The sequence below is a fragment of the Schistocerca nitens genome, chromosome 9 (assembly GCF_023898315.1).
Source record: "Schistocerca nitens isolate TAMUIC-IGC-003100 chromosome 9, iqSchNite1.1, whole genome shotgun sequence".
In the NCBI taxonomy this organism is placed as follows: Eukaryota; Metazoa; Arthropoda; class Insecta; order Orthoptera; family Acrididae; genus Schistocerca; species Schistocerca nitens.
This window is the reverse complement of record NC_064622.1, coordinates 73,314,199-73,340,437: the sequence shown is the minus strand read 5'-3', so window position 1 is coordinate 73,340,437 and position 26,239 is coordinate 73,314,199.

Sequence of the window (26,239 nt, the reverse complement as noted above, 5' to 3'; positions counted from 1 at the left end):
TTCGCGGGAAAGTGCTCGTTCTGGAAATATCCTGGCAGCTTGCACGAACGCTCTTCGAAGATTTGCTGTGATCCAATGCCAGCATGTTATACATCTGGACGTCATTTGCTATAAAAAATATTCGCGTTCAAGATCAGTTAGTTCGCAGTTTCATTTTTTCGCTGAAAAAGACCGCTAAGAATTGTAGTATGAAACGATTACAATTCAAATATCAGTATTTACATTCGTAAAGACCCCTTCAGTCAGATAAATCGGCTGACACAACGTTTTTGAAACCTTTCAAAACACTCGCTGTTGAGCGCAGCCTAGTTCCTGAAACTTGCGATCACACTTTGAGTTCTATTACTGGCGCAAATATCGTTTAAAATTGCCAAGAAGTGTTACTTAGTATAATCGCATACCCTCCAAAAGTAGAGAAAAAGAATATGTTATTTGTACCTTTCGCTAATCATTTCAGTTTTATATCTGCATCCATATTCTGCAGACTACTGTCACTGCTTGGCAACGCACATTCCGCTTTGTACCACATCTACATCATACTCCTCAAGCCATCTAATGGTCTCCATTCGAGAAGCAGCGCTGGAATATAAATAGCATAGATGCCTCTCTGCACGGTGTGATCGGTCTAATGTTGTTTTATGACACTACGTGAGTGATACGTAGGAGGTTGTACTTAGATTCCTCAGTTCATTCTGTTTTGAGTAGGCCATCGCGAGATGATTGGCATCTATCCGGAAGCGTCCGCCATTTCACGTTGTTCGGCATCTTAGTGATGTCAACCCGTGCGACAAATAAGGCTGTGGCCATACACACAGCGGGAAAAGATTAGTGCATCCTATTAGAGGTTTCCAGTTCACTCAATATCTATTGTTGCAATAGTGCATATGGAGTACATGAAATGATTACAAAAAAAAAATGGTTCAAATGGCTCTGAGCACTATGGGACTTAACATCTGAGATCATCAGTCCCCTAGACTTAAAACTACTTAAACCTAACTAACCTAAGGACATCACACACATCCATGCCCGAGGTAGGATTCAAATCTGCGACCGCAGCAGCAGGGCGGTTCCGGACTGAAGCGCCTAGAACCGCTCGGCCAGGTGTAACCTTGTAAGTAGGCTGTTTAGGTTTTCTTATTGGTAACGCCACGTAGCGCTCTGTATGAAAATCACTGGCTGTGCTGTGTGCAGTCTGTGGCTAGTTTGCATTGTTGTCTGCCATTGTAGTGTTGGGCAGCTGGATGTTAACAGCGCGTAGTGTTGCGCAGTTGGAGGTGAGCCGCCAGCAGTGGTGGATGTGGGGAGAGAAATGGCGGAGTTTTGAAATTTGTATATATTATGACTTTTGAACACTATTAAGGTAAATACATTGTTTGTGCTCTATCAAAATCTTTCATTTACTAACTATGCCTATCAGTAGTTAGTGCCTTCAGTAGTTTGAATTTTTTATTTAGCTGGCAGTAGTGGCGCTCGCTGTATTGCAGTAGTTCGAGTAACGAAGATTTTTGGTGAGGTAAGTGATTTGTGAAAGGTATAGGTTAATGTTAGTCAGGGCCATTCTTTTGTAGGGATTTTTGAAAGTCAGATTGCGTTGCGCTAAAAATATTGTGTGTCAGTTTAGTGTTGATCAGAATAGGTAAAGAGCGAAATGTCTGAGTGCGTTCAGTTCTGCTCAGCTGTTTGAAAATCAAATAATATAAGAGGTTTATGAGCACAGTAATTAATTAATTTTCCTAAGGGGAAGTTTCAACCTCCACGGGTGCCAGTGCAGACGCTGACTTTGGCATCCAGTCGATCGTACAAATGGCGGATACTCTCCTGGGATACGTTATACCACGCCTGATCCATCTATTTACGTAGTTCTATAAGAGTTTATGGTTGAGGAGTCGCACGAGTCATTTCTCGTCCCATCATATCCCATAAGTGCTTGTTTGGAAACAAGTCAGGATGTCGTACTGGCCAGGGAAGTTACTGCACGTCTTCCAGAGCACGTTGAGTTTCACCTGCATTATGTTGGAACAACACATCACCTACGTGTTGCAAGAACGGCAAAAGAAAGGGTCTAACAATATTCTGCATATACCGTGCGCTGGTTAGCGTCCCCTCCCAAAACACCAAAGGTGTACAGTAAAAATGGCTCTGAGTAATGTGGGACTTAACTTCATCAGTCCCATAGAACTTAGAACTACTTAAACCTAACTAACCTAAGGACATCACACACATCCATGCCCGAGGCAGGATTCGAACCTCCGACCGTAGCGGTCGCGCGGCTCCAGACTGTAGCGCCTAGAACCGCACGGCCTATCCGGCCGGCGATAGAGATAAAAGAAATAGCTGATAACGTCCTCTGTAAAGATGGTGCACGCCGCGCGGGATTAGCCGAGCGGTCCACTGCGCTGCAGTCATGGACTGTGCGGCTGGTCCCGGCGGAGGTTCGAGTCCTCCATCGGGCATGTATGTGTGTGTTTGTCCTTAGGATAAATTAGGTTAAGTAGTGTGTAAACTTGGGGACTGATGACCCTAGCTGTGAAGTCCCATAAGATTTCACACACATTTGAACATCATCTACCCCCGGGGCCTTGTTATGACTTGGGTCTTTCTGGGCTCTATCAAATTCATGCGATCCGAACGTCGGAAGGTTGAATCGGGTGCGCAACGAAAACATTACTGTGTGCGTTGCTGAAGTGGGGCACGTCACAGGCGGTACTGCGGCTGTGTGACAATGGAAACGGCAACCACACGACAGTCATCACGTGACAGCGGTCGAGGATCACTCGTCCGCAAGCTCGCAGGTATTGAACCACCTGACGGGGTGGAAACTCGAGGAAATTTTATTAGTTCTTTTGCATGTTTCAGTGTATTGACACTTCGAAGACGGACTTTCAAAATATCAGGTAACGAGGTGGGAGTAACGCGGAGAGCTGGTGTGGCGCGCGGCCCCGGGACGCGGGTCGCCGGCTGGCGGCTGGCAGGGTCACCGCGACCAGCTGAGAGCCGGCGTGGCCGTGACATGGCCATCGCACAGCCGCCGCCTCCGGCTGTTGACCCTCGCCGCTAAACGACGTGCCGCTGTCCCCTGCCAGCATCGGCGCCTCCCGGACGCCATTATTCTCGCTCCCGCGTAAATCACACCGGTTTTCACGCTGATGCACACCGTTCGCTTCCTCCTCTGCCTAGTTACGTAGGTTCGATTCTGAAAAGTATTTATCAGATACATAAACAACAGAGGAATGAAGATATCGAAACAAATGCAAAAAAATAAAAAATGAACTAATGTATTTCATATGATTAAAACTGAAGAAACTGCAAAAAGGTGGGAATTTAAGGAGATGGGAACTCGATAAACTGAAAGAACCAGAGGTTGTACAGAGTTTCAGGGAGAGCATGAGGGAACAATTGACAGGAATGGGGGAAAGAAATACAGTACAACAAGAATGTGTAGCTTTGAGAGATGAAGTAGTGAAGGCAGCAGAGGACCTAGTAGGTAAAAAGACGAAGGCTAGTAGAAATCCTTGGGTAACAGAAGAAATACTGAATCTAATTGATGAAAGGAGAAAATATAAAAATGCAGTAAATGAAGCAGGCAAAAAGGAATACAAACGTCTCAAAAACATCGACAGGAAGTGCAAAATGGCTAAGCAGGGATGGCTAGAGGACAAATGTAAGGATGTAGAGGGTTATCTCACTAGGGGTAAGATAGATACTGCCTACAGGAAAATTAGAGAGACCTTTGGAGAAAAGAGAACCACTTGTATGAATATCAAGAGCTCATATGGAAACCCAGTTCTAAGCAAAGAAGGGAAAGCAGAAAGGTGGAAGGAGTATATAGAGGATCTATACAGGGGCGATGTTCCTGAGGACAATATTATGGAAATGGAAGAAGATGTAGATGAAGATGAAATGGGAGATATGATACTGTGTGAAGAGTTTGACAGAGCACTGAAAGACCTAAGTCGAAATAAGGCCCCGGGAGTAGACAACATTCCATTCGAACTACTGACAGCCTTTGGAGAGCCAGTCCTGACAAAACTCTACCATCTGGTGAGCAAGATGTATGAGACAGGCGAAATTCCCTCAGACATCAAGAACAATATAATAATTCCAATCCCAAAGAAAGCAGGTGTTCACAGATGTGACAATTACCGAACTATCAGTTTAATAAGTCACAGCCGCAAAATACAGACTAATGGAAAAACTGGTAGAAGCCGACCTCGGGGAAGATCAGTTTGGATTCCGTAGAAATGTTGGAACACGTGAGGCAATACTGACCCTACGACTTATCTTAGAAGAAAGATTCAGGAAAGGCAAACCTACGTTTCTAGCATTTGTAAACTTAGAGAAAGCTATTGACAATGTTGACTGGAATACTCTCTTTCAAATTCTGAAGGTGGCAGGGGTAAAATACAGGGAGCGAAAGGCTATTTACAATTTGTACAGAAAGCAGATGGCAGTTATAAGAGTCGAGGGACGTGAAAGGGAAGCAGTGGTTGAGAAGGGTGTGAGACAGGTTTTTAGCCTCTCCCCGATGCTATTCAATCTGTATATTGAGCAAGCAGTAAGGGAAACAAAAGAAAAGTTTGGAGTGGGCATTAAAATTCATGGAGAAGAAATAAAAACTTTGAGATTCGCCGACGTCATTGTAATTCTGTCAGAGACAGCAAAGGACATGGAAGAGCAGTTGAACGGAATGGACAGTGTCTTGAAAGGAGGGTATAAGATGAACATCAACAAAAGCAAAACGAGGATAATGGAATGTAGTCGAATTAAGTCGGGTGATGCTGAGGGAATTAGATTAGGAAATGCGACACTTAAAGTAGTAAAGGAGTTTTGCTATTTGGGCAGCAAAATAATTGGTGATGGTCGAAGTAGAGAGGATATAAAATGTAGACTGGCAATGGTTAGGAAAGTGTTTCTGAAGAAGAGAAATTTGTTAACATCGAGTATTGGTTCAAATGGTTCAAATGGCTCTGAGCACTATGGGACTTAACATCTGTGGTCATCAGTCCCCTAGAACTTAGAACTACTTAAACCTAACTAACCTAAGGATATCACACACATCCATGCCCGAAGCAGGATTCGAACCTGCGACCGTAGCGGTCGTGCGGTTCCGGACTGAGCGCCTAGAACCGCTAGATCACCGCGGCCGGCCATCGAGTATTGATTTAAGTGTCAGGAAGTCGTTTCTGAAAGTATTTGTATTGAGTGTGGCCATGTATGGAAGTGAAACATGGACGATAAATAGTTTAGACAGGAAGAGAATAGATGCTTTCGAAATGTGGTGTTACAAAAGAATGCTGAAGATTAGATGGGTAGATCACATAACTAATGAGGAGGTATTGAATAGAATTGGGGAGAAGAGGAGTTTGTGGCACAACTTGACTAGAAGAAGGGATTGATTAGTAGGACTGTTCTGAGGCATCAAGGGATCACCAATTTAGTAATGGAGGGCAGCGTGGGGGGTAAAAATCGTAGAGGGAGACCAAGAGATGAATGCACTAAGAAGATTCAGAAGGATGTAGGCTGCAGTAGGTACTGGAAGATGAAGAAGCTTGCACAGGATAGAATAGCATGGAGAGCTGCATGAAACCAGTCACAGGACTGAAGACCACAACAACAACATGATTTTATTTATTCATTTATCCATAAAGAACATCTCTGGAACGGATTCTACGATCACTTTAGTCTCCCTGTGGTACCAATAGCTACGATGCCACGGCGTAGGTGCAAGTTCGGAGATTGGCACTACGACACAGACACAGGTGACAGCGCACTCTAGCGGGCGCTGTGCAGCTCTACGAAGGCCGCTCCAGATTCAGCCTTTTTTGATGCCGAGCAGACGACCGAGCTACATTGTTCCCATTTTCATAGTGGTCTAGCCACTACAGATTTTGCCTGTGTAACTTATGTGAACTTGAGACATCCGACTTCGCACCTACAAGCTCTTCAGTGCAAAGTTACGTATGTCATTGACTACTATCCTCTCTTAAATGTTTTGTGAAGTTAAACGCAGTATTGAAGCATTTCACCTTTTCCTGCTCCTACTCACTTCCTACATTTGGCCTTCAGTTTACAGCAGCAGATCCACGCGAAGCCTTCCGAAGGGGGGGGGGGGGGGGTACAAAACTCCCCACATGCTTTGCTCCATTTCTGCATCACCTGATGTGTTAGTTGAAAGTTTTCCTGTAGTTTGTGGTTTTGTTTTTTAACATCGATCTCGATAGATGTTGTTGATATTGCGGTGTTCAATCCGAAGACTGGTTTGATGAAGCTCTCCATGCTACTTTACCCTGTGCAACCCTCTTCATCTGCGAATAACTACTGCAAGTTACATCCTTCTGAGTCTGCTTGCCGGTCTCGGTGGCCGTGCGGTTCTAGGCACTACAGTCTGGAACCGCGTGAACGCTACGGTCGCAGGTTCGAATCCTGCCTCGGGCATGGATGTGTGTGATGTCCTTAGGCTAGTTAGGTTTAAGTAGTTCTAAGTTCTAGGGGACTGATGATCTTAGAAGTTTAGTCCCATAGTGCTCAGAGCCATTTGAATCTTTTTCAGTCTGCTTACTGTATTCACCTCCTACTCTCCATAAGCGACTGTTATCTTCCACACTTCGCTCCAATACTAAACTTGTGATCGCTTATTGTCGCAGAATGTGTCCTATCAACCGATGCCTTCCTTTAGTCAAGTTGTGTCACAAATTTCTTTTCTCCCCAGTTATTTTCAGTAACTCCCCATTATTTACGTGATCTACCTGTTTGTTCTTCATCATTCATTTGTAGCACCAAATTTCAAAAGGTTCTACTCTCTTTTGGCCTAAACTGTTTATCACTCACGTGTCAATTCCATACATGAATACATTCCATATAAAGATTTTCAGAGAAGACTTGTTGACACTTAAATCTATATTCGACGTTCAGGATTTCTCTAATTCGGAAGCGCTTTTCTTGTCACTACAAATCTACATGTTACATCTTGTCTATTTTAGCCGTCATCAAGTTATTTTGTTGCCTCATCTACTACTTTCAGTGTCTTGTTTCCTCATGTAATTCCTTCAGCATCATCTCATTTAATTCTACTTCATTCCATTATTCTTGTCTTGCTTTTGTTGATGTTCCTCTTATATCCTCCTTTCAAGACACTGTCCATTCCGTTCAACTGCTCTTCCAAGTCATTTGCTGTCTCCGACAGAATCACAATGACATCAGCTAAATTTAAAATTTTTATCTCTTCTGCCTGAAGTTTAATGTCTACTCCAACTTCTGTTTCGCTTCCTTTCTTGCTTGCTCAAAGTAAGATTGAATAACATCGGCGATCGGTTACAACCTTGTCTCACTCCTTTCTCAACCACTACTCCCGTTTCGTACCCCTCGACTGTTATAACTGCCGTCTAGTTGTTATACAAGTTGTAAACAGCCTTTCGCTGCCTCTATTTTATCCCTGCAGCCTTCACATTTTCAAAGAGAGAATTCCGGTCAACATTTCCAAAAGATTTCTCTACGTATAAAAATGCTACAACGTCAGCTTGCCTTTCCTTAACCTAAGATTCGTCGTAAGGTCAGTATTGCCTCGTGAGTTCCTACATTTCTCCGCAATCCAATCTGATCTTCTCCAAGGTCGACTTTTACCAGCTTTTCCACTCTTCTGTAGGGAATTCATGTTAGTATTCTGCAGCCATGACTTATAAAGCTGATATCTCGGTAATTTTTACACCTGTCAGCAACTGCTTTCTTTGGAATTAATACCTTCTTCTTGAAGTCTGAAGGTATTTCGCGTGTCTCATACATCCTGCACACCAGGTGGATGAGTTTTGACGTGGCTGGCTCTCTCAAGACTATTAGTAGTTCTGACGAAATATAAACTACCCCCGGGGCCTTGTTTTGACTTACGTCTTTCAGTGCTCTATCGAATTCCTCTCGCAGTATCGTATCTCCCACCTCGTTTCAATCTACATCCTCTTTCATTTGACATATGTCGTGTAACTGACGTCGTTTTGGACGTACTGATTATGTGACGAATGTTATATAAGTTGCCTGAAGAAAAGAGAGAAGCACCTAGAAGATATTGGTCGGATGTCAGTGTTATTTTTACACGTACGCACCATGGGCGAGTATATAACGATTTGAGCTGCATTTCCCTGTGACAGGTAGTACAGCTATCAGAGTACGTTAGTTTTTAGTGTTGTTACGAGGGCTAGTAAGGTCTAAGGAGCGTAAAAGCGTCAATGTTGAGTAGTCACAGTGAAGGACGTGGAGGTGTGACCTACTTACGTCAGACAACATTATCACCAACGCACACACTTTGAAAGGGGCCTAATTGTTGGACGTCATTTGAGCGGCTGGTCGAATCGCGCAGTATCCAGATTTTCGGGGTATTCAGATGTGACAGTGACCCTACGTCGAACTGCGTGAGAACGTGAGGGCAGGCACGCACGTCGTCAAGCTTCCCGTCGACCACGCCTGAACGTCACAAGGGATGAGCGCCGTATCGCGCACCAAACACATCGCGCCAGCTAACCGACAGTAAGTAATGGAAGCCCTAAAACATTATGTGTCACCCACGAAATTGGTTGGAAACTAGCAGCATCCGGGTTAGGAAATTACCGTCCCAGGGGCAGGGTGCCGTTAACCCCACAGGACAAACGTCTCATTTCGAATGGTGCCGCGACTCTGATGAATGGCGGCGCACTGTATTTAGTGATGATGCTGCGCTATCCCGGATGACCATCATACTCGGCTGGTATGGCGGTGACCCGCTTCTTCGAATGTTTCTGGGGGGGGGGGGGGGGGCAAAGCGGTGTTACTATTTGTACCACCATTGCATGGGGAAGCAATTCAATTGGGCAATTTCAGGACACAGCTAGTAGCGATTTTGGGAACTCTGACGGCACAACCGTACATCTTGCGTTCTCAAATTTTACCTCTGATGTTACGGTATAGTGGTGCCATTTTCCAACAGGACACTGCTCGTCCATCCATAGTACGTCTCAAGGAACTGTCTGCTTGGTTTTGAGGTACTCTGTAGCCAGCAAGATCCCTGAGTCTGTACCTAGTAAATCATGTGTGAAATCAGTTGGGACTTCAGCTCTGACCTAGTGCCAATAATCAGAATCTCGAGGACCACTTACAACAGTTGCGGGGCAGCTAGTCGCAGGAGAGGATTCAAAAAGTTTATGACACCCTTGCTAACGGAATCACTGTATTCAACCAGGACAGGTGACGTGCAACATTATACTCCTAAGAGAGATCATACTGTCACGTTCTTGTTAATTTGAATCGATTTTGTAATCACTGCAGTAGCATTACTTTCTCTCCCAACGTGTGAAGTTTCATTTAGTTTTCTCCTCCCCTTCTGGGCGTTGAACTTGTGTTATCTGGCAGTATAGATGAACGGTGACTGGTTTTTTGTGATAACTGTGCCTAATTACGGTCTCTCCCGATGCATGTAGGAACTCCACGAACGTCTCAAGTCTCACTGAAAGTAGTAGTGTCTAATAAAGAAACAAAATCTCTTGTTCTAGTTATGATTTTTGAATAACACTTTCAATCTGACCAATATCCACGTTCAAGGTACACTATGTGATCAAAAATATCCGGACACCCCCAAAACCATACGTTTTACATATTAGGTGTATTGTGCTGCCACCTACTGCCAGTAACTCCATATCAGCGACCTCAGAAGTAGTTAGACATCGTGAGAGAGCAGAATGGGGCCCTCCGCGGAACTCACGGCCGGCCGGAGTGGCCGTGCGGTTCTAGGCGCTACAGTCTGGAGCCGAGCGACCGCTACGGTCGCAGGTTCGAATCCTGCCTCGGGCATGGATGTGTGTGATGTCCTTAGGTTAGTTAGGTTTAATTAGTTCTAAGTTCTAGGCGTCTGATAACCTCAGAAGTTAAGTCGCTTAGTGCTCAGAGCCATTTTGAACTCAAGGACTTCAGACGTAGTCAGGTGATTGGGTGTCACTTGTGGCATACTTCTGTACGCGAGATTTCCACACTCATAAACTTCCCTAGGTCCACTGTTTCCGATGTGATAGTGAAGTGGAAACGTGAAGGGACACGTACAACACAAAACTGTACAGGCCGGCCTCGTCTGTTGACTGACAGAGACCGCTGACAGTTGAACAGGGTTGTAATGTGTAATAGGCAGACGTCTACCCAGACCATCACACAGGAATTCCAAACTGCATCAGGATCCACTGTAAGTACGAGTACTATGAAATTTAGCCGGGAATTGAAAAAACTTGAATTTCATGTTCGAGTGGTTGCTCATAAGCCACACATCACGCCGCTAAATGCCAAACGACATCCAGCTTGGTGTAAGGAGCGTAAACATTGGACGAATGAACACTTGAAAAACATTGTGTGGAGGGACGAATCACGGTACACAATGTGGCTATCCGATGGCAGGGACTGGGTATGGACAATGCCCAGTGAACGTCGTCTGCCAGCATTTGTAGTGTCGACAGAAAATTTGCAGGCGGTGGTGTTACTATGTGGTAGTGTTTTTCATGGAGGGGGCTTGCACCCCTTGTTGTTTTGCGTGGCACTATCACAGCGCTGGTCTACACTTATGTTTTAAGCACCTTCTTGCTTCCCACTGTTGAAGAGCAATTCGAAATGGCGATTGCATCTTTCAACATGATTGAGCAAATGTCCATAATACACGGCCTGTGGCGGAGTGCTTACACGATAATGGCATTCCTGTAATGGACTGGCCTGCACCGAGTCCTCATCTTAATCCTACAGAAAACCTTTCGGATGTTTTGGAACTCAGACTTGGTGCCAGGCCTCACCGACCGACATCGATACCTCTCCTCAGTGCAGCAGTCCGTGAAGAATGGGTTGCCATTCCCCACGAAACCTTCCAGCACCTGACTGAACGTATGCCTGCGAGAGACGAAGCCGTCATCAAGGCTAAAGGTGGGCCTACCTCAAGGCTAAATGTGGGCCTACACGTTATTGAATTCCAGCATTACCGATGGAGGGCGCCACGAACTTGTAAGTCATTTTCAGCCGCGTGTCCGGATGCTTTTGACCTTATAGTACAGCTAACGCACGCTATTGCTCAAGTCCTAGAGGTAGCCAGTTCGAGTCCTGCTAGTGGCAGAAACTTTCACCAGTACAGGCGCCTATGATTCGTCTGCCATACGACTGGATAAATAATATCTATCGCCCTCTACTCTATGCGCCAAAACGAAAAGGTGTTTGGTGAACTTCTGGAGAACATCTTAAAAATGTTCAGGGTCACTACTAAGATGCGATGTGAACTGCGTTTAACGCATCTGCAAAAGGTAATCGCAAGCAAGGCACTAGTGCTGCTAATTCTAATACATTATTCCATCGTTTGAAATCCTTACCACGTTGGCATGATAGCAGCCGTCGAAAGTAGTTCACAGAGTCGATGTTAGGTTCGTAACAAGGCGGTATAGCACACGTGAAAGTATAACCAATTGTTCGGGGAAATTAAACGAAAATCGATGGAAGAAAGATGGCGCAGTTTATATCAAAATCTGTCAGGTAAATATATAGAACATCTATTGGAAGAGGACTGAGTGATCATTCTGTTTCCACTATCGTGTTTCTTGTGCATCAGTTATGACAATAAGAAATGCGAATTTAGAGCTATAGAGGCCGAACTGACTTGCTTCCGTAGCCTCCTGCATTATCCGTAAAAGGAGTCTCAATTTTACACATCCGTGCCCAGTAAATATTTCCCTCACGCCACACCCAAAGTAAACAGGATATAATATCACTATTACCAGTACAAAGTGCCTGCATCTGCGGATTGTACAACGGCTTGTGAAATATACTCGGTGTCCATTTGAAACGTCTAAGATTTGCAAATGCAGTAAGATAAAACTATGAGCCTTAGATACTTGACGTTCATGGCATCATGTAAAGTACCTGTAACTCAAAAAGTTTTGCACAAAAGAGTAATGCATTACTACACAGGGTCCTTTCGTAGCTATGCTGTCTTTCATCAGCGCACATCACACACTCGCCTTTTTTCTGTCTCTGATAAGTTCCCAAAGCTGTAGGGGTTTCTCGAATCCCATATATGAACGTTTGCCGATTAATCTTCCCATTTGTGGGAGGTTACTTCATCAGAGAAAACGAAAATTCCTAGATAGCAGTGGTGTTGTCCTGTGCTGTCCAATATCCCAATAGCAAAAATATCTCGATATCAAATTGGAGGCGAAGCAGCAAGTCGTTTTGCTTTGATGCTTGCTGAGTTTGAATTTTGTGAGCGTGCAAGCAAAATCGATTATGCAGCATCTTGTGTAGTGCTGAGCGAGGGATGTGTTAACTCTCGTTATGCTCGGCGAATTGGCTTTGATGGCCTTCTTTGGAAGGTTTTTCTGATCTCTTTTACTATTACGTCAGATGTGCGTTCTCTGCCAGAACCTGGCTTCCCGTTTACACCCAAGTTGGCTAGGAACATGTCACACCGACCCTTAATCGTCTTAACATCTGACGGCTCCCTGCGCAGTTCATTTCAGCAATTTCTTTGGGCATCAATGAATGATTTCGTTTCCGAATCGTTGATACATTTGGTACCATGACACAGTAACGACTGAGAATAGAAGTAATGAAATTTCAGTTCCACCCCCCCCCCCCCCCCACACACACACAGTATGGCTGTAAATTTCCTGATAATTACATTATGGGACGCTCTGAAATAATTTGTTGAGCCTGATTACTCGGAACTCATCAGAAGATCTGAGTCACAAAAGGGATAGCAGGAAAAGCCACAACCCCGTTATACTTCAGATGCTATTATGGCTTTCCACATCTGCCGGAGCCATTAAAAGCAAAACCCACAACGTAAATTTCTCCCCAGTTCCGAGCGGCAATCTAAAATTTGATTGCCCAAGGTAATAAATCGGAAAACGGCATCGGCTAGCGGAGGAAGTAATTACTCTTTAGTCGGAGGATTTGCCGGCCAGACCTGAGCTGGCCGATAACAGGCGAAGGCGGCTTAAAGTAGATGGCCCATAGATATTCCCACGACGACAGCTGTCACATCAACCAGCGAATGAGAGGGAATAATTGCGCGGCGAATGGGCTCCACAAACGGATTGCTTACACTCAGTGCGTCCCGTAAGCAAAACCCTTCCTCCAGACAACTCAATTACGTTGGCGCCTTGACTGCATGTCACATTTAAAAATTGTTTCCATCTACCAGCCGTGAGACATAAACACGTTCCTTTACACCGGGCAATCGGCGCTGACGAATAGGCGTGTTGGAAAAATTTAATTAAGTACGCTGCGAGGAAATATCGATGGGTGTAAAGAAACAGTAATGTTGTCTCATGGGGCAACCCATCTAATAACGAATACAGCGTATCAGAAAAGTTATTACTTTAATCACTATGAACACGGTTACCAAGCGGTATTCGAGCAGGGATCTGCTGGAACGTCCTGAATTATGTTTCTAATGCTTTCCTTGCCGGGTTCCACTGGTATACATATGTGACAAGCTAGTGTCCCGTGCATAATGATGATGATGTTGATAGCATATTAAAATATAAACCTTCTTTCTTCGAGAACCACTCGATTTTTAGCAGACTCGGAACTCGGAGGATGATCTCCAACGGCTGCGGCATATGCTTACGGTAGCATCTCAGATGTGTATAATTCGAACACGTCTAGGACAAGGAACTTTCGGAGGAAATCAGCCAATCTACATCAAAATAAATTTTTAAAAATAAAACGGTAGAGCAGGGTAACAAGTTGTTATATCTTATACTTCACATCATACCACTTTAAAGTTACCAAAATTTCAGTTTCTGCGTAGCACAGTAAAGAGTAACTTTCGACATAGCAGTCGAGGACACATCTAGAATTCCACAAAGTAGCAGCAGTGTCAGAATTCCCTTATGGAAGTCAATGCTGTACAACAGTGAAATAACACACCGTAATAGAATTTCCGATACATCCTTTGATTTGGGATGAGTTCCCATCTGGAAATAACTACTGGTCACACCCATCTACAAAAAAAAAAAAAAAAAAGTAGAACTCATCCACAGAACCAGCGTACTGTATCTCACATTTTTTGCAGCAGAATCCAAGAATATTTTCCAGAATCGAGCATTATGACCTACCAAGAATAAAATAACCTATTCCGTGAAAATTTACGCGCATTCCGAAAACATCGATCATACGAAACTCAACTCGTGAGCATCACACGTGATACCATCAGAGTCACAGATAGTGTAAATCAGGTTGAGTTCCTAGATTTTCAAAAATATTCTGATGCAGTATCACGTTGATAGCTATTACAGAAATTAAGTAAGTAATAAGGTTTCACGGCCACAGATAGTGGAAAGCGGGTTGAGTTTCAGGTTTTTCGAAAATCTTTCGATTCAGTACCACATAGACAACTACTAAAGAAATCACACAGTATATGTATTCCTGTGTGCAGCTCAATCAGAATGTACCTGACAGGAAGGAGAAGTTTAGAGCATTTAAAACGAAAGGATAATCCAGAAATTTGCCTAAAGAATAATATATTGTTTAACGCCTTTCCCTGTTCTAACGATTCCTCTAACATGCAGTAACGTGAAGATAAGTTATAATACGGAATTTTCATTTGATAAAAGTGAAAAATGTCTAGGCATAAAACAAGGACAACCAGATTTGTAGTCTAGTTGACAAAGAGAAAAAAATGGCATCTGTAAATAAAATAAAAGATAATGTTAAATCTTTTTGATGTTATTTTGTAAAAACGTATATACACTGAATAAAATATAAATAAATGTAGAAGAATTATTTGTATCCACGGGCGCGATCTGTGCTTGGTTACGGTGCTTATCTAGACAACGTCGCCTTGCTTACCAACAGATCGTTTACCATCGACTCTCAATGAAAATCCCTGTTCCGCTACTGTTTCTTGATCTGGTCGAAGTACGTGTTCACATCCCCTTGGGGGAGACTGTAATCACTAGAGGTCGTATTCTCAGGTATCGGTTATTAGGTTCCTTCCAGTTAAGGTTGGCTGGAGGGTAAGGAAATACGTCCGGTGGACCAACAGACAAGCAATTGTCCTGCAGCTGGATGTTGGATCGTCAAAGACTAGGTTCGCAACATAGAACATATGATTGGTGACAGACCCGTGTGAATCACCGGGTGATTAATAGCTTTGTCAATTCAGCATGGCTCGACTTAAAAATTTGGAATCGGAACAGCTACACTGAGAAGAAACCTAATAAAAGAAGACACGGAAGAGTACAATCATAAAGTTTTCATCAACTTCGTTGTTTTACTTCTTACGAGAGAATGGAGGTTACAAACAGAAAAGGATAAGCGCAGAAATGAAGTTTTCTTTAACAGGGTTCTTTGTCAGACAGAGAAACACTGTTATTAGGATAAACTTCTTAGCAAAACAAACACAAACACCTGAAGAAATGCGTTCCAAGGCATGGGATGGAAATAAAAGATTTTTGACAGTGAACCAGGCAAGTAGTTCCCCAGGATGAGGTAAGCCAGACGGCCTCTGCAACATTCTCCAACACAGTTGCCACTATCCGTATCACGTACAACGATTACAGGTCATGGTGTTGAGATTTCTGTCATCCAGCGTATACAGAGATGCTACCATTACGATGGGTGGTATTGTCAACCATCACAACATTCAGCTGTGGACTATGCAGAACCTTGTTAACAAAATTATTCTGGGTCTGTGACCGCATTTTCAATGTGTAATACTTCCGACGTTTCGGCCAATACTGCAAATGGCCATCTGCAACAGTGGCCGAAACGTCGGAAATTTTACACAATGGCAATGTAGTCACGAACCCAGAAGAACTTTATTGGCTGTGACAACGAACGCAGAAGCCTAAGCTTATATATGGAGGATCTTCGTAGTATCGTGGCACCTAACCGTTGCCGGCCGAAGTGGCCGTGCGGTTAAAGGCGCTGCAGTCTGGAACCGCAAGACCGCTACGGTCGCAGGTTCGAATCCTGCCTCGGGCATGGATGTTTGTGATGTCCTTAGGTTAGTTAGGTTTACCTAGTTCTAAGTTCTAGGGGACTAATGACCTCAGCAGTTGAGTCCCATAGTGCTCAGAGCCATTTTTTTTGAACCTAACCGTTAGCAGTGGTTGAAACTCAGTGTGTGAGCATGTGTTATTGGTGACTGCCTCGTGAGACCAGTCATCCTTCCACAATGCCTCACGGCTGAGGCATACCAACACTTTCTGTGGGTGGCCCTGCTTCCTCTTCTGGAAGAAGTCGTGCTTTTAGTGGTACGGAGGGAAGTGTGGCTACTGGATGACGGTGGTCCAGTTCACAGCCCTCCGAGTGTGATGTTAAAGCCCTAGTACAGACAGAACATTCCCACTTATCCGGTGTGTTCTTATGTACACTGATCAGCCAGAACATTATGACCACCGACTTACTATTCACATAAATACGTCCAGGCGATAGCAGCGTCACCTGGCGGGGCATGACTGCTAGTCAGGCACACACACACACACACACACACACACACACACACACACACACACACACACACACACACACACACGGTTCATGCAGTATCAGGCGCGCGATTTATCTGAGTTTGACAGTGGGCAGATTGTGACGCATCGGAGGCTCGGTACGAACATTTCGGAACCTGCACGATTTGCCGGGAGTTCGGGGAATGCTGTGGTGAGTGTATTCAACAGACGTCATGGCGTTAGGCGGCCACCCCTCATTACAGATATTGGACGTCGTAGGCTGGTCGGACTGGTAAAACAGGATAAACGGCGAACTGTGCCGGCACTAACATCACACTCTAATACTGGGCAAAATATCTGAACACATGGTGCTCCAAACGCTCCTAACGATGGGCATCCGCAGCCGATGACCTATGCTTGCTCCAAGTAAACACCACGACATCGGGAACTACAGCTGAAATGGGCACGTGACCATCGGCACTGACGTTGGTGCAGCGGCTGAGCGTTACATGGTCCCGATACCTTCTTGATCATGCCGATGGGAAGCCAAACCTGTGTCTTCCTGGGCGACAGATCCTTGACACCTGTGCTGGAGGACGGAGAAAAGCTGGCGGTGGCTCTACGGGACATCCACGTGGGCACCCTTGGTTCCAGTGTCGCTTGTGCACGGCACCATGACGGCCAGAGTATCGTACATTCGTTGCATCACGATCATGTTTCCCGACGGCAGCGGCATTTTTCAGCACGATAATGCGCAATGTCACGAGGCCAGGAATGTGATGGTGGGGTTCGAGGAAGATAGTGACGAGCTACAATTGATATGCTGGCCCCCAACTTGCCAGATCTGTACCGGATTGAACATATCTTTGATGTAATTGAACATGGCGTCAGACCTATCGCCCTCCTCCCCGTAATTTACGGGAAATAGGTACTCGTGTTCACAGATGTGGTGTCATATCCCTCCAGCAACCTACCAAGCCCTTGCAGCTTCCATGCCACGACGCGTCGCAGCTGTCGTCCGTCCCTAAGGTGGACACACCGGCTATTAGGCAGGTGTTCATTATGTTCTGGATGATCAGCGGACGATAGTACAATTGTCTGGCCATAACTGTGGGTTCTTTGGTTGCTCGGGGAGATGGTGCACAGGTACTAAAGCACATGAAATATTCGTTCAACTTATTACATCAATGATGAAAACATTTACTTAGCTTGATACAATCCATTGCCAGAGGAATGCTTGATAATTTACAACTTTCACGGACTATTCAAGCATCATTTGATGCGCTAATTAAGACACTCTTCTCTTGAACTACAATGTTCAACGTGTAAAAACAAACACATGTTGTTGAGGCGACTTCATCTTGTAATCTGTAATATTAGAAGCCAAGATCGCTTGATGTGAAATAATTTATTTCTTGACCAGTTTCGACAGTAACTAGCTGTCATCTTCAAAGTCGCCGATCTCCCAGAAATATAACTACCCATCAGTCTCGTCGACTTGCTGAGAACATACTCCAGTTACAATAATATTTCTTCACACTGGTTTGTCTAATATACACTCCTGGAAATGGAAAAAAGAACACATTGACACCGGTGTGTCAGACCCACCATACTTGCTCCGGATACTGCGAGAGGGCTGTACAAGCAATGATCACACGCACGGCACAGCGGACACACCAGGAACCGCCGTGTTGGCCGTCGAATGGCGCTAGCTGCGCAGCATTTGTGCACCGCCGCCGTCAGTGTCAGCCAGTTTGCCGTGGCATACGGAGCTCCATCGCAGTCTTTAACACTGGTAGCATGCCGCGACAGCGTGGACGTGAACTGTATGTGCAGTTGACGGACTTTGAGCGAGGGCGTATAGTGGGCATGCGGGAGGCCGGGTGGACGTACCGCCGAATTGCTCAACACGTGGGGCGTGAGGTCTCCACAGTACATCGATGTTGTCGCCAGTGGTCGGCGGAAGGTGCACGTGCCCGTCGACCTGGGACCGGACCGCAGCGACGCACGGATGCACGCCAAGACCGTAGGATCCTACGCAGTGCCGTAGGGGACCGCACCGCCACTTCCCAGCAAATTAGGGACACTGTTGCTCCTGGGGTATCGGCGAGGACCATTCGCAACCGTCTCCATGAAGCTGGGCTACGGTCCCGCACACCGTTAGGCCGTTTTCCGCTCACGCCCCAACATCGTGCAGCCCGCCTCCAGTGGTGTCGCGACAGGCGTGAATGGAGAGACGAATGGAGACGTGTCGTCTTCAGCGATGAGAGTCGCTTCTGCCTTGGTGCCAATGATGGTCGTATGCGTGTTTGGCGCCGTGCAGGTGAGCGCCACGATCAGGACTGCATACGACCGAGGCACACAGGGCCAACACCCGGCATCATGGTGTGGGGAGCTATCTCCTACACTGGCCGTACACCACTGGTGATCGTCGAGGGGACACTGAATAGTGCACGGTACATCCAAACCGTCATCGAACCCATCGTTCTACCATTCCTAGACCGGCAAGGGAACTTGCTGTTCCAACAGGACAATGCACGTCCGCATGTATCCCGTGCCACCCAACGTGCTCTAGAAGGTGTAAGTCAACTACCCTGGCCAGCAAGATCTCCGGATGTGTCCCCCATTGAGCATGTTTGGGACTGGATGAAGCTTCGTCTCACGCGGTCTGCACGTCCAGCACGAACGCTGGTCCAACTGAGGCGCCAGGTGGAAATGGCATGGCAAGCCGTTCCACAGGACTACATCCAGCATCTCTACGATCGTCTCCGTGGGAGAATAGCAGCCTGCATTGCTGCGAAAGGTGGATATACACTGTACTAGTGCCGACATTGTGCATGCTCTGTTGCCTGTGTCTATGTGCCTGTGGTTCTGTCAGTGTGATCATGTGATGTATCTGACCCCAGGAATGTGTCAATAAAGTTTCCCCTTCCTGCGACAATGAATTCACGGTGTTCTTATTTCAATTTCCAGGAGTGTACATTTAGCAAGTTTTATATATTTGACAAACCAGTTTGGACCTTTATTATTGTAACTAGAGCATGTTCTCAGTATATGTACTTGTATTTCTGGGACATTTGAGAATCTGAAGAGGACAGCTGTTTGCTGTCGAAACTGGTCATAAAACAAACTGTTTCACATCAGTTGATCTTGGCTTCTAATGTTACAATCTAGAAAGATACATTTCGATCTAAGACTTGAATAACTCTGTAGGTCTACTCAACGATGTGGACTGCTTCGACTGAGGTCACAAACTGGGACGGAGCATTTCCACGCTCAACTCTATACTGACCTCCGTGTGAGGGTGTTGCTGTGCTGAGAGAGAGGTTGTTTTCTGAAGCCTCCCCGATTCTTAATTGCGGATTGCTGTGAGACACCGCTATTGTCTGTGGTATCAATGTGCGTTGCCAACTTTGATGTGACACCACGATCTCTGGACGATACCACACTTACAGTCATTGAAACCTACACTGGCTGAGATTATCCATCTTCACCTTGAAATGGGGTACCTGCCTTGTGTGACCGCTCAATGTCATTCAATACGATCACGACGACATCCCTCGATCGACGTTAGCACTCGTGGTTAGCGTGAGCAGCTCTGGAACGAAACATCCTTGGTTCAAGTCTTCCCTCGAGTGAACATTTCAATTTTTTATTTTCAGACAATTATTATCTGTCCGTCCAAAGTCAACTGCCAGCCAGGGAGCCTCGTTAGCAGGAATACTCTCTCTTCCGTGCGCTGTAGTCGACTGACGTCGTGTCTTTCGATGTTTGTTTAAGTGTAGCGTCCCCATACTACGGCGCAGTTACCTCGCATCGGACGGACGGACAGATAACAATTGTCTGAAAATAAAAAATTAAACTTCTCACTCGAGGGAAGACTAGAACCAAGGACCTCTCGTTCCGCAGCTGCTCACGCTAACCACGGGACCACGGCGCTCCTGAGTTCACCCTATCATTGATGTTGCCTATCTTGCTCATGGACTACTCAGTTTGTATATTTTGCTTACTTTTTTTATAGTTCCACACAACGTCTTCCTGTTTTCTCGATTGATTTGTGTTCAGTTTTTCAAGGCCTATCCACTGTGCCAACTTATAACTAAATATGAGGCGGGTGCGATAAGGAGGTTCCCTTGTTAGTAATACTGTGCAGTTATTAAAGTTTTGTATTACATTCCCCTTTTTAATTCTTCCAAAATGAAGTCTATTCATCCCCGATTTTAATTAATATGATGCTAGTTGACACGCCTGCCCGCAAAGTACCGTTATACTTGGAACGAATTCATGGGCATCCGTACTATGACCTTTTTCCTCCTCATTCTCTCAGGCATGGTTTCCTGCAGTTTGCTGCCATTTACCAAAATCAGAATGTAGATCACTAGAACGCTTGTGAGATGCGTTCCGAAACTAAAATGGAATAAACGAAGTCTTAGGAAGAGATGGCCAAGGGAATACTCGGAGGGAAGCAGAGGTTAAAGATGTTCCTTCATTGGGCGTCATATGTTAACGACAAATTTAAATTTGAAAGCAACGATGTAATAACAGATCTCCGCTGCGGCCCATCGGTATCTGTCTGAAGCACCGGTGGCATCCGGTGTTGCTGACGGTACTGGTCGCCGGATGACCTCTCGAGCTGCCGGTAAATGCTTGATATATCGTAACGCACACTACGAGCGGAGCACAAAAAGGAACGAATTCCTCGACACATATATCAAAGTTTCCCACGAATGACTTGTGAGTGTGTGTGCGTGTTTTTATCCGGGCAATTTTTACTTCTTAGGGCGCCGCGAATAAATATTGACTTTTGACTCGGAGGCAGCGCCGGTGTAGGGCCGGTAAGCGGCGCACGCTTTTCACGCCGTTAATTTGTTAGCCGGGCACTGATTAATGGCCCGGGGCGAGCAGCTCCTCCAGTTCCGAATGCCACCCGCGCCACGACCATTCCGATAGCCGCGGAGAACCTACCGTCTTGCGGCCGGGCCTGCGGGTCATTAATAAGGGGTCCGCGTGACGCCAGAGACTAAGTATTACAGGTAGCCATTATTATAAGCCGCGCCGGGAGTCGCTCCTCCGGATTCATCGTTCTCTTTCACGCGCCCAGCACACGGGCACGCACACACGAACCTCCAACAACCCCCCATATCCCTCGTCCTCCCGGGACACAGTGGCTGTTTACGGACACCTGCTGCTTCAGCCTGTAACCATTGACTCAAGAAAATTTTCCCACCATATACAGTGCGAGAAGGAAACGTTAGCGACAGCCCGGACATTTGCACAAGCCCCGCCCATTTACCCCCCTCCACACCTACCCACCGCCACACCATCCAAGAGCGCATCAATATGATATTTGGTAGCCCTCGTCGCTGTCGTGTTTTTGTTCGTCGTTTATTGTTTTACCGCGGTTGTTCATACTAGCAGTGTAGTGCTGTTATTACTTCTTAGCAGTTTGTGTGATACTGTCAAAGTCCGCAGCTCGTGGTCGTGCGTTAACGTTCTCGCTTCCCGCGCCCGTCTTCGATTCCCGGCGGGGTCAGGGATTTTCTCTGCGTCGTGATGACTGGGTGTTGTATGATGTCCTTAGGTTAGTTAGGTTTAAGTAGTTCTAAGTTCTAGCGGACTGATGGCCATAGATGTTGAGTCCCATAGTGCTCAGAGCCATTTGAACCATTATGATACTGTCAAAATGAAACATAGATATACACTTTCAATAAAGTTATCATACACAAGGTACCTAATCTTGACTGTTGTGGCCAACTGCTGTCAAAACTGATATTAAAAAAATGGCTCTGAGCACTATGGGACTTAATTTCTAAGGTCATCAGTCCCCTAGAACTTAGAACTACTTAAACCTAACTAACCTAAGGACATCACACACATCCAAGCCCGAGGCAGGATTCGAACCTGCGACCGTAGCGGTCACGCGGTTCCAGACTGTAGCGCCTTGAACCGCTTGGCCACACAGGCCGGCACTGACAATAAAGTACGATAACATGTGTTGGAATGACACTGACGAAATTATGAACATATGTTTAACAACAGGCAGCTCTAAAGCTCTCAAACACTGAAGAAGAATCAAAGTAATCTCGTGTCTGCTATAAGCAAGTAGTCATAAGAGTTCACAAGTAAAAATTCACCCACTACACAGGCAAATATTAATGAAGAATGTCGCTGTATAAATATCTGACTGCTTGCATTACGCATTACGCTTCACCAGACAAGCGTCCAGCGACCTCTGCTGTTCCTGATCTATATAAATGACCTGGGTGACAATCTGAGCAGTTTTCTTAAGTTTTTCGCAGATGATGCTGTAATTTACCGTCTAGTAAGGTCATCCGAAGACCAGTATCAGTTGCAAAGCGATTTAGAAAAGATTGCTGTATGGTGTGGCAGGTGGCGGTTGACGCTAAATAACGAAAAGTGTGAGGTGATCCACATAAGTTCCAAAAGAAATCCGTTGGAATTCGATTACTCGATAAATAGTACAATTCTCAAGGCTGTCAATTCAACTAAGTACCTAGGTGTTAAAATTACGAAGAACTTCAGTTGGAAAGACCACATAGATAATATTGTGGGGAAGGCGAGCCGAAGGTTGCGTTTCATTGGCAGGACATTTAGAAGATGCAACAAGTCCGCTAAACAGACAGCTTACACTACACTCGTTCGTCCTCTGTTAGAATATTGCTGCGCGGTGTGGGATCCTTACCAGGTGTGATTGACGGAGGACATCGAAAGGGTGCAAAAAAGGGCAGCTCGTTTTGTATTATCACGTAATAGGGGAGAGAGATATGATACGGGAGTTGGGATGGAAGTCATTTAAGCAAAGACGTTTTTCGTCGCGGCGAGATCTATTTAAGAAATTTCAGTCACCAACTTTCTCTTCCAAATTCGAAAATATTTTGTTGAACCCAACCTACATAGGTAGGAATGATCATCAAAATAAAATAAGAGAAATCAGAGCTCGAACAGAAAGGTTTAGGTGTTCGTTTTTCCCGCGCGCTGTTCGGGAGTGGGAAGGTAGAGAGATAGTATGATTGTGGTTCGATGAACCCTCTGCGAAGCACTTAAATGTGAATTGCAGAGTAGTCATGTAGATGTAGATGTAGATGTAGATCCCACTCTTATATTCTTTAGCCTCATTTATGCACAACATTGACTTTAGATAATCGAGATAATGGACAGCATCCATGGCGATACTACCAATTAATATTTCCCAACAGGATATCTTACACTTCGCGAGGTGACGGAAATTTGCGCTCACTGCAGTTAACAAATATCAGATTCTTTGATACAGTGCAGATGAAAGCTCATGAAATAAAAAAGACAGTGTGGCTACCATTTTCATTTTTCATTCTTATTGATGATTTTTCAACTCGCATATTCAATGAACATATTTCTAATTCTTTTCACGATGGTACCGGAAAAACTGTATTTCGTACTAACTACAGATTTTCTCCGTTCTTATGACTGGCAGATCTGTGATAACGAACAACTTTGATGTTGGAACATGTGGCAGACCATGGGCGGAGATTAGGATATGGATTGGTGTGGAGGTGGGTGATTGGGCGGGACTTGTGCACCGTCCGGGGCTGTTGCTAACGTTACGTGTGCGCGATCGTTCGTCCCGTATCATCTTCGTAAAACGGACCCCCTACTGTCTATGACCGAGACCATCTCTACTCCACAGAAACAAATTATTGCAACTTTTTTTATTCTTTCTCTCTTAACGTCAGATGCCCAGTAAAAAAATACAAATCTCAGATATAAATGAGACCCGCTCAGATAATGGAGCACTTAACGCACCGCTTCCGGGATTCGGGGAGCCGTCCCAGCCAGTGATAGAATCCGTCCGACAGATTAACGACGGGGATCGATTGTAAGTAGGCTGTTTAGGTTTTTATGTTGGTAATCACTGGCTGTTCTGTGCGCAGTCTGTGGCTGGTTGGTGTTGTTGGAACAGTCGCTATTGTAGTGTTGGGCAGTTAGATGTGAACAGCGAGTAAAGTTGGGCAGTTGGAGGTGAGCCGCCAGCAGTGGTGGATGTGGGGAGAGAGATGGCAAAATTTTGAGAGCGGACGATCTGGACGTGTGCCCATCAGAAAGAGTAAATTTGTAATACTGGATATTATCATGAACTGATATATATATATATATATATATATATATATATATATATATATATATATATAAAGGTAAATAAATTGTTTGTTCTCTATCAAAATCTTTCATTTGCTAACTATGCCTATCAGTAGTTAGTACCTTTAGTGGTTAAATAAAAGATTCTAGCTGGCAGTATTGGCACTCGCTGTATTGTAGTAGTTCGAGTAATGAAGATTTTTGTGAGGTAAGTGATTCATGAAAGGTATAGGTTATTGTTCTACATCTACATCTACATCTACATTTATACTCCGCAAGCCACCCAACGGTGTGTGGCGGAGGGCACTTTACGTGCCACTGTCATTACCTCCCTTTTCTGTTCCAGTCGCGTATGGTTCGCGGGAGGAACGACTGTCTGAAAGCCTCCGTGCGCGCTCGAATCTCTCTAATTTTACATTCGTGATCTCCTCGGGAGGTATACGTAGGGGGAAGCAATATATTCGATACCTCATCCAGAAACGCACCCTCTCGAAACCTGGACAGCAAGCTACACCGCGATGCAGAGCGCCTCTCTTGCAGAGTCTGCCACTTGAGTTTGCTAAACATCTCCGTAACGCTATCACGGTTTCCAAATAACCCTGTGACGAAACGCGCCGCTCTTCTTTGGATCTTGTCTATCTCCTCCGTCAACCCGATCTGGTACGGATCCCACACTGTTGAGCAATACTCAAGTATAGGTCGAACGAGTGTTTTGTAAGCCACCTCCTTTGTTGATGGACTACATTTTCTAAGGACTCTCCCAATGAATCTCAACCTGGTACCCGCCTTACCAACAATTAATTTTATATGATCATTCCACTTCAAATCGTTCCGCACGCATACTCCCAGATATTTTACAGACGTAACTGCTACCAATGTTTGTTCCGCTATCATATAATCATACAATAAAGGATCCTTCTTTCTATGTATTGGCAATACATTACATTTGTCTATGTTAAGGGTCAGTTGCCACTCCATGCACCAAGTGCCCATCCGCTGCAGTTCTTCCTGCATTTCGCTACAATTTTCTAATGCTGCAACTTCTCTGTATACTACAGCATCATCCGCGAAAAGCCGCATGGAACTTCCGACACTATCTACTAGGTCATTTATATATATTGTGAAAAGCAATGGTCCCATTGATAGTCAGGGCCATTCTTTTGTAGGGATTTTTGAAAGTCAGATTGCGTTGCGCTAAAAATATTGTCTGTCAGTTTAGTGTTGATCAGAATAAGTAAAGAGAGAAATGTCTGAGTATGTTCAGTTTTGCTCAGCTGTTTGAAAATTAAATAACGTAGAGGTTTACAAGCACTGTCATTCATTAATTTTCCTAAGGAGACGCTTCACGACGTACGGGCCAGCCTGGATGCGATTTCCCACATCCAACTAGGTAAATAAGTGCTTTACTCGACACGAAGTCAGTTACACCGTTCAAAATACAGGTAATGGCGTCAGGAGCGACATCCGCCTACCCACTGCCACTAACACTGTTTCAAGTAATATAACAATGCCGAACCCGTAATCGAACAAAAGAAGCACGACGAATATACATGATGAATAAAAAATCGCGAACTCGAACTTTGCAGCACGGTACCTCACATGCAGCACAAAATATCATCTCTCATAAAATTTAGTCCTACACATATTTCTGCCAATAAAAGGGCGTTAAA